Source organism: Gossypium hirsutum, chromosome A07 (genome assembly GCF_007990345.1).
Source record: "Gossypium hirsutum isolate 1008001.06 chromosome A07, Gossypium_hirsutum_v2.1, whole genome shotgun sequence".
Classification (NCBI taxonomy): domain Eukaryota; kingdom Viridiplantae; phylum Streptophyta; class Magnoliopsida; order Malvales; family Malvaceae; genus Gossypium; species Gossypium hirsutum.
This window is the reverse complement of record NC_053430.1, coordinates 23,566,363-23,580,193: the sequence shown is the minus strand read 5'-3', so window position 1 is coordinate 23,580,193 and position 13,831 is coordinate 23,566,363.

The window sequence follows — 13,831 nt, the reverse complement described above, 5'->3', positions numbered from 1 at the left end:
TAAAGTACTCCGAATGGGTAGCTAACATTGTGCCTGTTCCCAAGAAGGATGGAAAAGTACGAATGTGTGTCGATTACAGAGACTTGAATAAAGCAAGCCAAAGGATAATTTTCCTTTACCCCACATTGACACTTTAGTAGATAACACAGCGGGATATTCATTGTTCTCCTTTATGGATGGTTTCTAAGGATACAACCAGATAAAGATGCATCCAGAGGACATGGATAAAACCACCTTTATAACCTTTTGGGCACCTTTTGCTATAAAGTAATGCCATTTGGACTAAAAACGCAGGGGCAACGTACCAAAGAGCCATGGTGAACTTGTTCCACGACATGATGTATAAGGATATTGAGGTATATGTCGATGATATGATTGCCAAGTCGCGTACGGAAAAAGAGCATATTGAGGTCTTGAGAAGATTGTTTGTAAGGTTGAGAAAATTTCAGTTGAAGCTCAATCTAGCAAAGTGTACCTTTGGAGCCAGATCCGGAAAGTTGTTAGGCTTCGTAGTCAGTGAAAAAGGAATTGAAGTCGACTCAGACAAGGTCAGAGCCATACGAGAATTACCTCCACCACGTACTCAAAAAGAAGTTCGAGGATTCCTAGGAAGGTTGAATTATATTGCTCGGTTCATTTCACAACTAACCGAGAAATGTGATCCTATCTTTCGCCTCCTCAGAAAGCACAATCAAGGTATTTGTTATGGGGAATGCCAGAATGCTTTTGAAAAGGTCAAGCAGTATTTGTTGAATGCTCCGGTATTGTCTCCACCCAACCCAGATAAACCATTAATACTGTACTTATCAGTGTTCAGTAATTCTATGGGATGTGTGCTTGGTCAGCATGATGAGTCAAGAAAAAAGGAGAAGGCAATCTATTATCTCAGTAAGAAGTTCACTGACTGTGAGATGAGATATTCACCGAATGAAAATTTATGTTGTGCTCTGATTTGGACAACTCGGAGATTAAGACAGTACATGCTATACCGTACCACTTGGCTCATCTCAAAGCTTGATCCATTGAAATACATGATGGAGTCAACGGCTCTGAATGGAAGAATGGCGAGATGGCAAATTTTGCTTTCAGAATTTGATATAATCTACATAAGTCAGAAGGCTATAAAAGGAAGTGCGGTAGCAAATTTCTTGGCCAGTAGGGCTCTAGAGGATAATGAGCCATTGAACTTCGATTTTCCAAATGAGGAGTTGATGTGTATAGCAATGACTGAAAATTCTTCTTGGAGGCTCAATTTTGATGGGGCTCCTAATGCAGTCGGAAGTGGAATTGGGGCAATCTTGGTATCTCCGAATGACGATCATTATCCTTTTATGTGCAAGTTAGACTTTAATTGCACAAACAATATGGCTGAATATGAAGCATGCATCATGGGACTTCAAGCAGCTATAGAGCGAGGTATAAAAACCCTAGAAGTATATGGAGATTCAACGTTGGTTGTTTATCAGCTTAGAGGTGAATGGGAAACAAGGGACCCTAAATTGATTAATTATCGAAAGGTAGTCTTGGGGTTACTTGAGGAGTTTGATGACATCACCTTCAATTATCTCCACGAGACGAAAATCAGATGGTAGATGCTTTAGCAACCTTGGCCTCAATGATTAAGGCGAATAAAGAAGAAGAGATAAAACCAATTCAAATGAGTGTCTACGAGGCTCCAGCATATTGTTTCAACATTGAGAAGTAAGAAGAGGATGATAACCCTTGGTATCAGGATATATTACGATATGTGAGGGATCGTAAATACCCTGAGCCGACCAATGAAAATGAAAAACGAACGTTGAGAAGGCTAGCTTGCGACTATGTCTTGGACGGGGATATCCTGTACAAGAGAAGGAAAGACCAGGTACTTTTGAGATGTGTTGATGCTATGGAAGCTAAGCTAATTTTAGAAGAAGTTCATGAAGGCGTATGCGGGAGACATGCAAATGGGTTCACGATGGCTAGACAAATCATGAGATTTGGATATTATTGGTCTACCATGGAAGGGGATTGTATCAACTACGCCAAGAAATGTCATAAATGTCAGATTTATGGAGACAAGATACATGTACCACCTTCACCTCTACATGTTATGACTTCTCCATGGCCCTTTTCCATGTGGGGCATAGATGTCATTGGACCAATATCACCGAGAGCTTCGAATGGACATCGATTTATCTTTGTAGTAATTGACTACTTCACAAAATGGGTAGAGGCCACTTCTTACGCAAATGTTACTATGTCGGCTGTGAGTCAATTTTTGAAGAAAGAGATCATTTGCCGGTATGGGATGCCTGAAAGGATCATATCAAACAATGCATTGAACTTGAACAACAAAATGATAGCAGAAGTTTGCGACCAGTTCAAGATTAAGCATCACAATTCTTCCCCCTATCATCCAAAAATGAATGGGGCAGTAGAAGCTTCCAACAAGAACATTAAGAAAATAGTGGGGAAGATGACTGAGACCTATAGAGATTGGTATGAGAAGTTACCGTTTGTACTCCTGGCCTATCGAACATCTGTCAGAACCTCTACTGGGGCAACTCCATTCTCGTTAGTTTACGGGATGGAAGCAGTATTACCTATTGAAGTAGAAATACCTTCTCTTTGAATTTTGACAGAAGTAAAGTTAGATGAAGCTGAGTGGGTTCAATCCCGGTATGACCAGTTGAACTTGATTGAAGAAAAGAAGCTAAAAGCCATTCGACATGGTCAGATGTATCAGAAGTGAATGATGTGAGCTTATGACAAGAAAGTTCGACCAAGAGAATTCCATGAAGGAGACCTTGTACTGAAAAAGATCCTTCCTATTCAAAAGGATTTTAGAGGAAAATGGATGTCGAATTGGGAAGGGCCGTATGTCGTGAGGAAAGCTTTCTCCGGTGGTGCATTGATCTTAGCAGAAATGGATGGGAAAAGTTTACCTAATCCAGTGAACTCGGACTCAGTTAAAAAATACTTTGTCTAAAGAAGAAGAGAATCTAAGGTGAAAACCCGCAAAGGACGCCTTGAAAAAAAAATCAAAAACGGAGAGGCCAAGGTGAAAACCCGCAAAGGGCACCTTGTGACCAAAAGGGTTTTGAGTTGAAAACCTATAAGGGCAGCTCAAATTTTGAAGAGTACACAGTGATCTTGTTGCAAAGAGCGAAAAATGCTACAAACTGGGGCATCAACAGAGTACTTGGGATCTTTTAAACACATTTTGAACTCAAGAAAGACTTCATGGAGCTGGTGTATAGGCACTCAAGCGGTGATATCTGGAGGATCTAACTTCTATCTTGTTTTCCATCTTTAGATTCTATTCCTTCCTAAAGATAGGCCTTCAGATTAATTTCCTTTGTATTCTTTCTTCTTAATTCATTCAAATCTAATTATTTTTAAAGATTTATTCATCTTCCATGTTGCATTGAAATAATGATAGATGAACTAAATATGTTTACAAACGAATTTTTGCGCATTACTCTGAAATTTCTAGACAATACAAGAAACTAAAACAGGATAATTGTTTGAGAAATTCACGTAAGTAAAGGATGAAGGAACGCGGGGAATTTCTTTCATCCAGTCTAAAGGGAAAATGAACAAAATCAATGATTCAATTTTAAGAAAAGATTGTTTTACAAACATCCTCAGTGGATCGTAGCATTGGAGGAAGGGTACAGGCCTACAGGTTGAGCAAGAATAATGCTTTGAAAAAATAAATGAAGGAATGAGTGGTGAAGTCTAGGATTGGGGGTCATATTCGTAAAATTTTGCATCATAACATGTTTAATTAGGAACATCCGACTCATTTTGATCATGGCATCCTAATTATATGGCATAATCATTCTACAGGATGACGGGCCTTAATCCCTTAAGCAGTAGGGTAATAGGCCGCAGCATAACAAATCTGGCCTACAGATGTTATACTGAAGCAGATCCAAGATGGTTTGGCATCCTTGTGTTTACAAGAAGCAAATCGAAGACATAGCTGATTTGGCTTTCACGTGATTACGATGAAGCAAATCTAAGATGATTTGTCGTCTCTGTATTGTCAGAGAACAAATCGAAGTTTGGCATCTTCACTTTGATGGAGAGCAGACACATCGCAGATCTCACCTTCAGATGATTTCACTAAAGCAGATCCAAGATGGTTTGGCATCCTTGTGTTTACAAGGAGCAAATCGAAGACATAGCTGATTTGGCTTTCATGTGATTACGATGAAGCAAATCTAAGATGATTTGTCGTCTCTGTATTGTCAGAGAACAAATCAAAGTTTGGCATCTTTACTTTGATGAAGAGTAGACATATAGTAGATCTCACCTTCAGATGATTTCACTGAAGCAGATCCAAGATGGTTTGGCATCCTTGTGTTTACAAGGAAAAAATCGAAGACATAGCTGATTTGGCTTTCACGTGATTACGATGAAGCAAATCTAAGATGATTTGTCGTCTCCGTATTGTCAGAGAACGAATCGAAGTTTGGCATCTTCACTTTGATGGAGAGCAGACACATAGCAGATCTCGCCTTCAGATGATTTCACTGAAGCAGATCCAAGATAGTTTGGCAGCCTTGTGTTTACAAGGAACAAATCGAAGACATGGCTGATTTGGCTTTCACGTGATTATGATGAAGCAATTCTAAGATGATTTGTTGTCTTTGTATTGTCAGAGAACGAATTGAAGTTTGGCATCTTCACTTTGATGAAGAGCAGACACATAGCAGATCTCGCCTTCAGATGATTTCACTGAAGCAGATCCAAGATGGTTTGGCATCCTTGTGTTTACAAGGAACAAATCGAAGACATAGCTGATTTGGCTTTCACGTGATTACGATGAAGCAAATCTAAGATGATTTGTCGTCTCTGTATTGTCAGAGAACAAATCGAAGTCTGGCATCTCCACTTCAATGGAGAGCAGATACATAGCAGATCTGACCTTCAGATGTTTATACTAAAGCAAGATCCAAGATGATTTGGCATCCTTGTGCTTATAAGGAACAAATCGAAGACATAGCTGATTTGGCTTTCACGTGATTACGATGAAGCAAATCTAAGATGATTTGTGGTCTCTGTATTGTCAGAGAACAAATCGAAGTCTGACATCTCCGCTTCAATGGAGAGCAGATACATAGCAGATCTAACCTTCAGATGTTTATACTGAAGCAAGATCCAAGATGATTTGGCATCGTTGTGCTTACAAGGAACAAATCGAAGACATAGCAGATTTGACTTTTGGATGTTCCCACACCAAAGCAGATCCAAGATAATAGATCTGGCATCTCCATTTCGATGGAGAGCAGATACATAGCAGATCCAACCTTCAGATTATTTCACTGAAGCAGATCTAAGATGATTTGGCATCTCCGTATTGTCAGGGAACAAGTTGAAAACAGCAGATTTGGCATCCCTGTGCTTATAGGGAACAGATCGAAGATAGCAGAACTGACATTCCTATGCTCACGGTGAAGCAGATCGAAGATTTCAGCATGGAATCCCTGTGCTTATAGGGAACAAGTTGAAGATAGCAGATTTGGCATCCCTGTGTTTATAAGGAAAAAGTTGAAGACAGCAAATTTGGCATCCCTGTGTTTATGGGGAACAGATCGAAGAAGCAAATCAAGAACTCAAGACTCGGCGAGCCCGGGCAAAATTGGTCCTCTTATAGTCTTTACTCTGTTCTTGTTACACAACAACAAACAAAGAGGGGCAGCTGTATGGCCCAAATTTTACCTGGGGCCCAATAAACCAAATAAATAAATACTAAACCCAAACCTAATACCTAACCCTAGCCCAATTAGCCCAATACCCAAAACAAAAAACAAAAAAAAAACCCTAAATCACCTAATCCCACTACTTTAGTTGCATTAATAAGTGCCAATAGCACTTCTCCACCACTCTATACTTGCAAAAGAAGACAAAAAAAGGGCAATAAATAAAAACAATAGAAAATGAAATTCTTTGTATTTTTTTCTTTGGATTTTGGGCTATAAAAGAGCCCTATGTTCATTGTAACAAAAGGGAGGGGGGATTGGAGAGAGGAATCTATTGTATTTTGGAGAGAAGAGATTTTTTTTTTAGATTCAAGAAAAGATTTTTTTTTTGAGATTCAAGAGGGGATTTTTTTTTTTGAGATTCAAGAACAAAAAATCAGTATATCAATAGCAATCAAAAAGGTTCAAAGGGTTTCATTATATTCACTCCAATCGTAGTAAGAAATAAGGGATAGAATCAAAGCTGCGCGTTTTAGGTCAAAGGGCTATTGTCCGTTTTAGTCCTTCCCGGTTATTTGCGTGTGCGAATTAATCCCCTCTTCTTTTATTTATTACGGATTTGCCCCAAAATATTGCTTTCAGATTCGATTATGTCCTTCCTATTATTTTTTTATTGTTTCTGTTTACCTTATTTATATTATTATGTTTGCATTTATCTCTTATTTCATTCTAATACTAGTATTATTAGCACTTCTATTGTTTTTACTATTAATTAATGTATGTTTATTATATATGTACGTATGTACATTTCTATATATAAGTATTATTTTTATTATGCCATTTACTATTATATCATATTTACTTTCTGCATTTTAATATTATTATTATTATTATTATTATTATTATTATTATATATTAGTGTATATTTTTATGTACATATATGTATGTATATACTTTTATATATAGTATTGTTTTAAATTTAATATTTTTATTTGCTCTTTGTATTTCTATATTATTATTATCATTATTATTATTATTATTATTATATGGTAGTGTGTATTTGCATTATATTATTAGGTTATTATATCTTTTACTATTATTATTGTTGTATTTTTCTATTATTGTTATTATATTTTCCTTTATTTTTGTATTTACTTATACGTTATTATTTTATATTAACTAATTTGATAACTGTATATTTTTTAGCATATTTATTTTATTTACATATCATTACTTTTATTATTATTTCATCATCTATTCTATTTATAGTTTTTTTTTAAATAATTTTAAACATTTAGCTTATTCATTATTTTCCTTTCTTATTATTTATTCGACCCATTTATCTTACCGTCGTATTTATCGTTAGTATTCATATTTGTGTTTATGTTTATCCTGTTATAGTTATCAATTTTTATTTGTTATGCATTTTTTATTATCTCGTTTCATTACGAATTTAGGTTTTATCCAACCCGATAGTGATTCTTTCACTGAAGTAAATATTTCGTATTTGGTAATCCGAGCCAATGTGCCCTAACTTACTGGATTTCGATTTTTTTTCTCTCACGTTTAACCTAAATAACGGCATATTCTTTTAAATCATAATACGAGTGTTAAATAAAATACTTACTCTCTGATATTTAAGGTGTTGTGTCCTAACTCACTGGATATGACATTTTATTACCTCGAGATAAGATTTTTTTTTTCAAATAAGGCGATGCTTGGTGTTTGGAAATTTCGAGAAAGTAGTGCCCTAACTTATTGGGTTGCCACTTTTCTCGTTGAATTCGAATAATTAAGCACCCTTCTAAGTTTTTTAAAGGTTTTCTAAATGCAAATCAGTATCTTGGAATTTCAAAGCAATATGTCCTAACTTATTGGATATAGCGTTTTGCTGTTTCGAGATAGGAATTTCAAAAAAGGTTAACTTAATGTCAATACTTTGACGCGAGTGAATCCTAATTTTCAAAGTTAAAATATTTTAAAGGGGACTACATCTTAATTTTTTTTTCTTTTTTAAATTTCCGTCATTAAAGACATTGGATAATCAATTAGGTACCAATTTTTTGGGCGTTACGAGGGTGCTAATCCTTCCTCGTATGTAACCGACTCCCGAACCCGTTCTTTTATTTCGTGGACCAAAACTAATTATTTTAGAATAAAATGTTTTAAAGATGATCCAATCACACCTAAAAAGATTGGTGGCGACTCCCGTTTTCGTTTTTTAAAATCAGTTCCTATTTTTTCAAAACTCGATTTGAAAATGGTTTCGACAGACGCAATTGTTGTTGTGTTGCAGATAACATGTATTACCTTGATGGAACTTATTTATCCAATTCTCAGCAACATTTTCATTCATCTGTTTCTTTTGTTAATCAAATTTCATTTAATAAAAAATAATTTGTTTTATTTTATATAGAATTTATTCCTAATTCATAATAAGTAAAAATCTAACAGAGTGTTACCACTCTTTTCACTTTATAATTATAACAAGTATATTCTGAGCATTATATTTTTCATTTAAACTTAACTATTTTAGATTTCCATAAGCTATGAACTCATTCAATACTTAACACTCATTGGCTAGACACAAAGCTTTATCCTGTCTTTTTTACCTTACTATATTCTCATTTCTTTTTCGTAGAGCATCTTTCTTAACATCCTTTTCTTTCTTTTCAAAATTATATACATAAAAATGTCAAGATAAATGCTCACATAATTTTTATGTATAACAACTTTAAGTAAACATTATAGAGATTATGAAAATATGCTCTCTCTTTTTTTTTAATTCTCTCACTAGTTAGAAATTCTCACTTATTCAACTTGAAAACCTTAAGTTTAATGATGAAAAAGAAGATGAAAATAAGTTTAAAAGAGGGTTCTCTACAACATTGTTTTTCACTTATCTAACTTGAAAACTTTAAATTTAATGATGAAAAAAAAGACGAAAATAAGCTTGAAAGAATATTTTCTACAACATTTCAATGGGAGAAGCTAATGTTATGAGTGGAAATTGGGTTTGAAGAGAAAAAACTTCCATCTCTTCTTTTATTAGCCTGACCTTAGTCAAAATCAAGGGCCATCTTTTGGCTAATAAAAATCTCTTGTTTTTCTTTTAAACCTAATGGCTAGAATGCTTTCCTTGAATATACATTTTGAAATTTCAAATATTCTGGTTACTATCTTTTATAAAAAATCCATTTTGCCCTTTATTAGTCATTATATTTACTTTATCACCAAAATCATTTTTATAATAAAATTATATTTTTAGTCCCTTTTCTTTTTATTACATTGCAATTTAATCATAACCCACATAAAAAAATTTATTTCACTTCACTTTTAACAATTTCTCCATTGCCTAAATACCTTCTCTAATTTACAAATTAATCCTAATTTATTTTCTCAAAAATTTCCTACATATTTCTCGAAGTACCTGCTCACATTGCTCTATGTTGTTGTGCCCATGAGGGCTTTTAGTCCAATGGACGATGATAATACCTCCTTAGCAATGTTGTGCTTCCTTGTTTACACTACTAGGTAGATAGTTGCACAATATCTTCAAATGGATATACTTAAAGTTCCATCTTGTCCAAAGATTATAGTTAAGCATTGTCAATGCACCAGCTTGAGCGAATGAATGGGCCCCTCATTGGCATGATCTTAAACTCAACTTACTACCTACGAAAACGAAATTCTTGCATATCCATTCATTACTAGAAGAGGTTTTCAAGCTACTTCACGCTTTTGCTCAATTGTTCTTTTGTTGTTCTTATTTTGTTCTAAATCATTTTTGGTTTTCGAGTTTATTAGTGCCGATTGATGTTGGGTCTAAGGCCTTTGTATTTATATTCAGCTAATTTCCACTTTAGTGCCAAATGAATATTGAATTCATTTTAAAAAAATAAAATAAAATACATCCATGATCACTAAACTATTAGTAAATTTACGTTTTAGTCACTTTACTTCAAAAAGTTACAAAATAACTACTAAATTATTATAAAATTTTCATTTAAATTACTGGATTGTAAAAATCGTTATTGTATGGTATTCTCTGTTCACATCACTTGCACTAATTGAAAATTATCCTTTCCTTTATCCTCTATAGTTAAGTTTTTCTTCATGAAACAACTTTAAACATCACAAATTTGTAAACCAAAATCTAATTTTCTTCTTCGATCTCCAATCTCTGATGCTAACCATAAAATTGACTTAAATCTAATGTTTGTTCTTCTACTTGTTGATAGGTACTAACCCATCATATCGATCATCAAATTGTCGTTTGGATCTCACTGGCCAGACCTTAAAAATAAAAGTTAACAACCTAATGACTTGAATAAAAAATTTCCTATAATTTATGGTTTAAATGAAACTTTCGAATAGTTCAATGACCATTTTGTAATTTTTTTAATTTAAATAACTAAAATGTAAATTTACTAATAGTTTAGTGATCTTAAGTGTGATTTATCTTTAAACAAAAATAAAAAGAGAGATTTTCGACTGATGAACCATTGGGTCATGGTGTCCATGTTGTTCCAATAAGGTCGGAAGCGTGTAAATTATTGTACTAAAAAATCACACAAAGTTCAATTCCCAGGGAAGAGAGGTGGATCACAAGGATCTCTTAAATAACAAGTCTTTCCTTAGTCAGAATATCCCTTCTATAGTAATTTAATAGCACAATTAAATACTACTATTATACCCTCAAATATTGAAAGAAAAATAGGACAAAAAAGAACACAAGAGTTTTAACGAGGTTCGGTAAATTATACCTACGTCCTCGGGTACTAACACCAAATGATAACTTTACTATCTCCAAAATATTACAAACAAATAGAATTCCTTAAGAATTCTCAAATGGGAGAAGAGAGAAAACTAAGAGAGAAAGATTGGTTGGGATGGTTGAAATAAAAAATGAAAAGGCCTATTTATAGTTGAAGTTCAGGGACTAACTTGCAAATGGCCTAAAAAATTAGGGACCAAAATTGCAATTATCCCATTCAACTTTTCAACATTCGGTGCAACTTGCTCAACCTTTTTAACAAGTTGCTTCCTACCTTTGTTGACCTTTCAACAATCTCCACCTTGAAGATTTGATTAGGATAATCACATCTTCACACACTTCCTTCAACTCCCCAAATTCGATAAAGTTATCTTTTGTAGTGCCTCTAAATGCGCTCTCGAGTGCCATACACCTGTAGGTGCTCAAATTCTCAGGATGTTAATCAAGTTCAAACAATGATTAAACTTGATTGTTGTTACCACTTTGGTCATCATATCTGCGGGATTATCTGCTGTCGGAATCTTCTGAAATAGAATTTTTCCTTTTTCAAAGACTTCCCGCACAAAGTGATATCTTACGTCGATATGTTTGGTTCTTGAATGATAGACTTGATTTTTCGCTAAATGAATAGCACTCTGACTGTCACAATATAGACTAATGTGACTTTGAACAACTCCCAAGTCTTTCAATAATCCATTAAGCCAAATAGCCTCCTTAACAGCTTCTGTAACTGCCATATATTCTGCCTCTGTAGTAGACACAGCTACTGTAGACTGTAAGGTAGACTTCCAACTCACTGGGGCTTTCGCAAGAGTAAACAGATACCCCGTAGTTGAACGACGTTTATCTAAATCACCAGCAAAGTCGGAATCAACATATCCAACTACAAACTGACCAAGTGCTTCATCCTGTTCAAAAATTAAACCAACATCAACGGTTTTTCGAAGATACCGTAGAATCCATTTCACAGCTTGCCAATGTCCTTTTCCAGGATCATGCATATACCTGCTCACAACTCCAACAGCTTGTGAAATGTCAGGCAGCGTACACACCATCGCATACATCAAACTCCCAATTGCATTTGTATATGGGACTTTTGCCATATATTCTCTTTCTTCTTCAGTTTTCGGAGATAATTGAGTACTAAGTTTCAAATGAGAAGCAAGTGGGGTACTTACATGTTTTGTGTTTTTATTTACACCAAAACATTGTAATACATTTTTCAGATATTGCTTCTGATTCAAACAAAGCTTGCCTCTCTGTCTATCTCTACTTATCTCCATACCGAGAATCTTTTTGGCCTCACCTAGATCTTTCATCTCGAACTCTTGATTCAACTGAGCCTTCATCTTATCTATCTCTTTTTGGCTCTTCGAAGCGATTAACATATCATCAACATCCAAGAGTAGATAAATGAAAGATCCGTCATGCAGCTTCTGCAAATACACACAATTGTCATATTTTCTTCTTGTGTACTTCTGCCTTCTCATAAAGCTATCAAATCGCTTGTACCACTGCCTCGGGGATTGTTTCAATCCATATAGCGATTTGTTCAGCTTACAAACCCAATTTCTACCACCAGCATCTGTGTATCCTTCGGGCTGAGTCATATAGATCTCCTCTTCTAACTCACCATGCAAGAAAGCCGTCTTAACATCAAGTTGAGCTAGCTCTAAATTCAACTATGCTACCAAGGCCAACAAAATTCTAATGGAGGAATGCTTCACAACAAGGGAAAATACATCATTGTAGTCAATTCCCTCCTTCTGAGCGTAGCCTTTTGCTACCAATCTTGCCTTGTAGAGAACATCTTTCTTGCTAGGAGATCCATCTTTCTTTGCAAATACCCACTTGCATCCGATTTCCCTTTTACCTTTCGGTATTTGCGCTAACTCCCAAGTATTGTTCTTCCGGAGAGACTGCATTTCTTCATCCATGGCGCTTTTCCATTTATCACTTTCTAAGCTTTGCATTGCTTCTTGATAAGTGATAGGAATATCATCATCAACAACGGGAAGGGCGTAGGCCACCATATCAGTAAATCGAGCAGGTCTACGAATTTCTCTCTGTGGCCTTGCAACTGCAACTGGTTCTAGTGTACTTAACGGTTCTTGGGTCAGAACCTCTTCAACCTCTAATTCCTCCATTGTGGCTGGAGAATTAGACTTATTAACTGGGCAAATCCCCATCTGCTCAAACTCCACCTGTTTTGGAGTACACTCCACCTGCTGTAGAGTAACGTTCGTCTAAATATCTTTATCTGCTACCTTTTTCAATATGGCAGATTCATCAAAGGTAACATCTCTGCTACAGATCATTTTTTTTGTGTCTAATCACCAAAGACGAAATCCCTTCACTCCAGAAGTGATTCCCATAAAGAGAGCTTTCTTTTCCCTCGGATCTAACTTTGACTCCTTCACATGGAATATGCAGTGGATCCAAACACATGTAAGGAATCATAATTTGTAGCCGGTTTTCCAGACCATACCTCCATAGGAGTTTTTCTTTCTAATGCAGATGATGGCAAATGATTAACAAGATGGCCAGCGTATGTCACAGCCTCAGCCCAAAATTGCTTGCCCAACCCAGCATTGGACAACATACATCAAACTTTCTCCAGCAATGTTCGATTCATATGCTCTGCCACTCCATTCTGCTGTGGTGTATCCCTAACTGTGAAGTGTCGAACAATACCATACTCTTGGCACACATCGAAGAACGGATCACTTCTATATTCCCCTCCATTGTCCGTCTTAAGCCGCCTGAATTTCTTGCCAATCTGGTTTTCGATCATAGTTTTCCATTTAAGAAAAACTCCAAGCACTTCATCCTTAGTTTTCATGGTATACACCCAAACTCTTCTGGAAAAGTCATCAACAAAAGTAACAAAGTAGTGTTTTCCTCCCAACGAAGGTGTTTTGGAAGGCCCCCACACATCTGAGTGAACATATTCCAAAATACCTTTTGTATTATGGATCGCAGTGCCGAATTTCACTCTCTTTTGCTTTCCCAGAACACAATGCTCGCAAAATTTTAATTTGTAAGCCTTTGCACCTTTCAACAATCCTTGCTTTGCCAGAATTTGCAAGGATTTTTCGCTGGTATGTCCCAACTTCATATGCCACAACTGCATTGAGTCCAATTCTTTGTTACCGAAAGCTGCAGCGACTGCTCCAATAACTGTACTACCTTGGTAGTAATACAAGTTATTTTTCCTGATACTCTTCAATATCACAAGTGCGCCAGATGTCACTTTCAAAACCCCATCTCTCATAGTAACAACTGAACCATTGGATTCCAAGGCTCCCAATGAGATGAGATTTTTCTTCAAACTGGGCACGTACCGAACATCAGTCAGAAC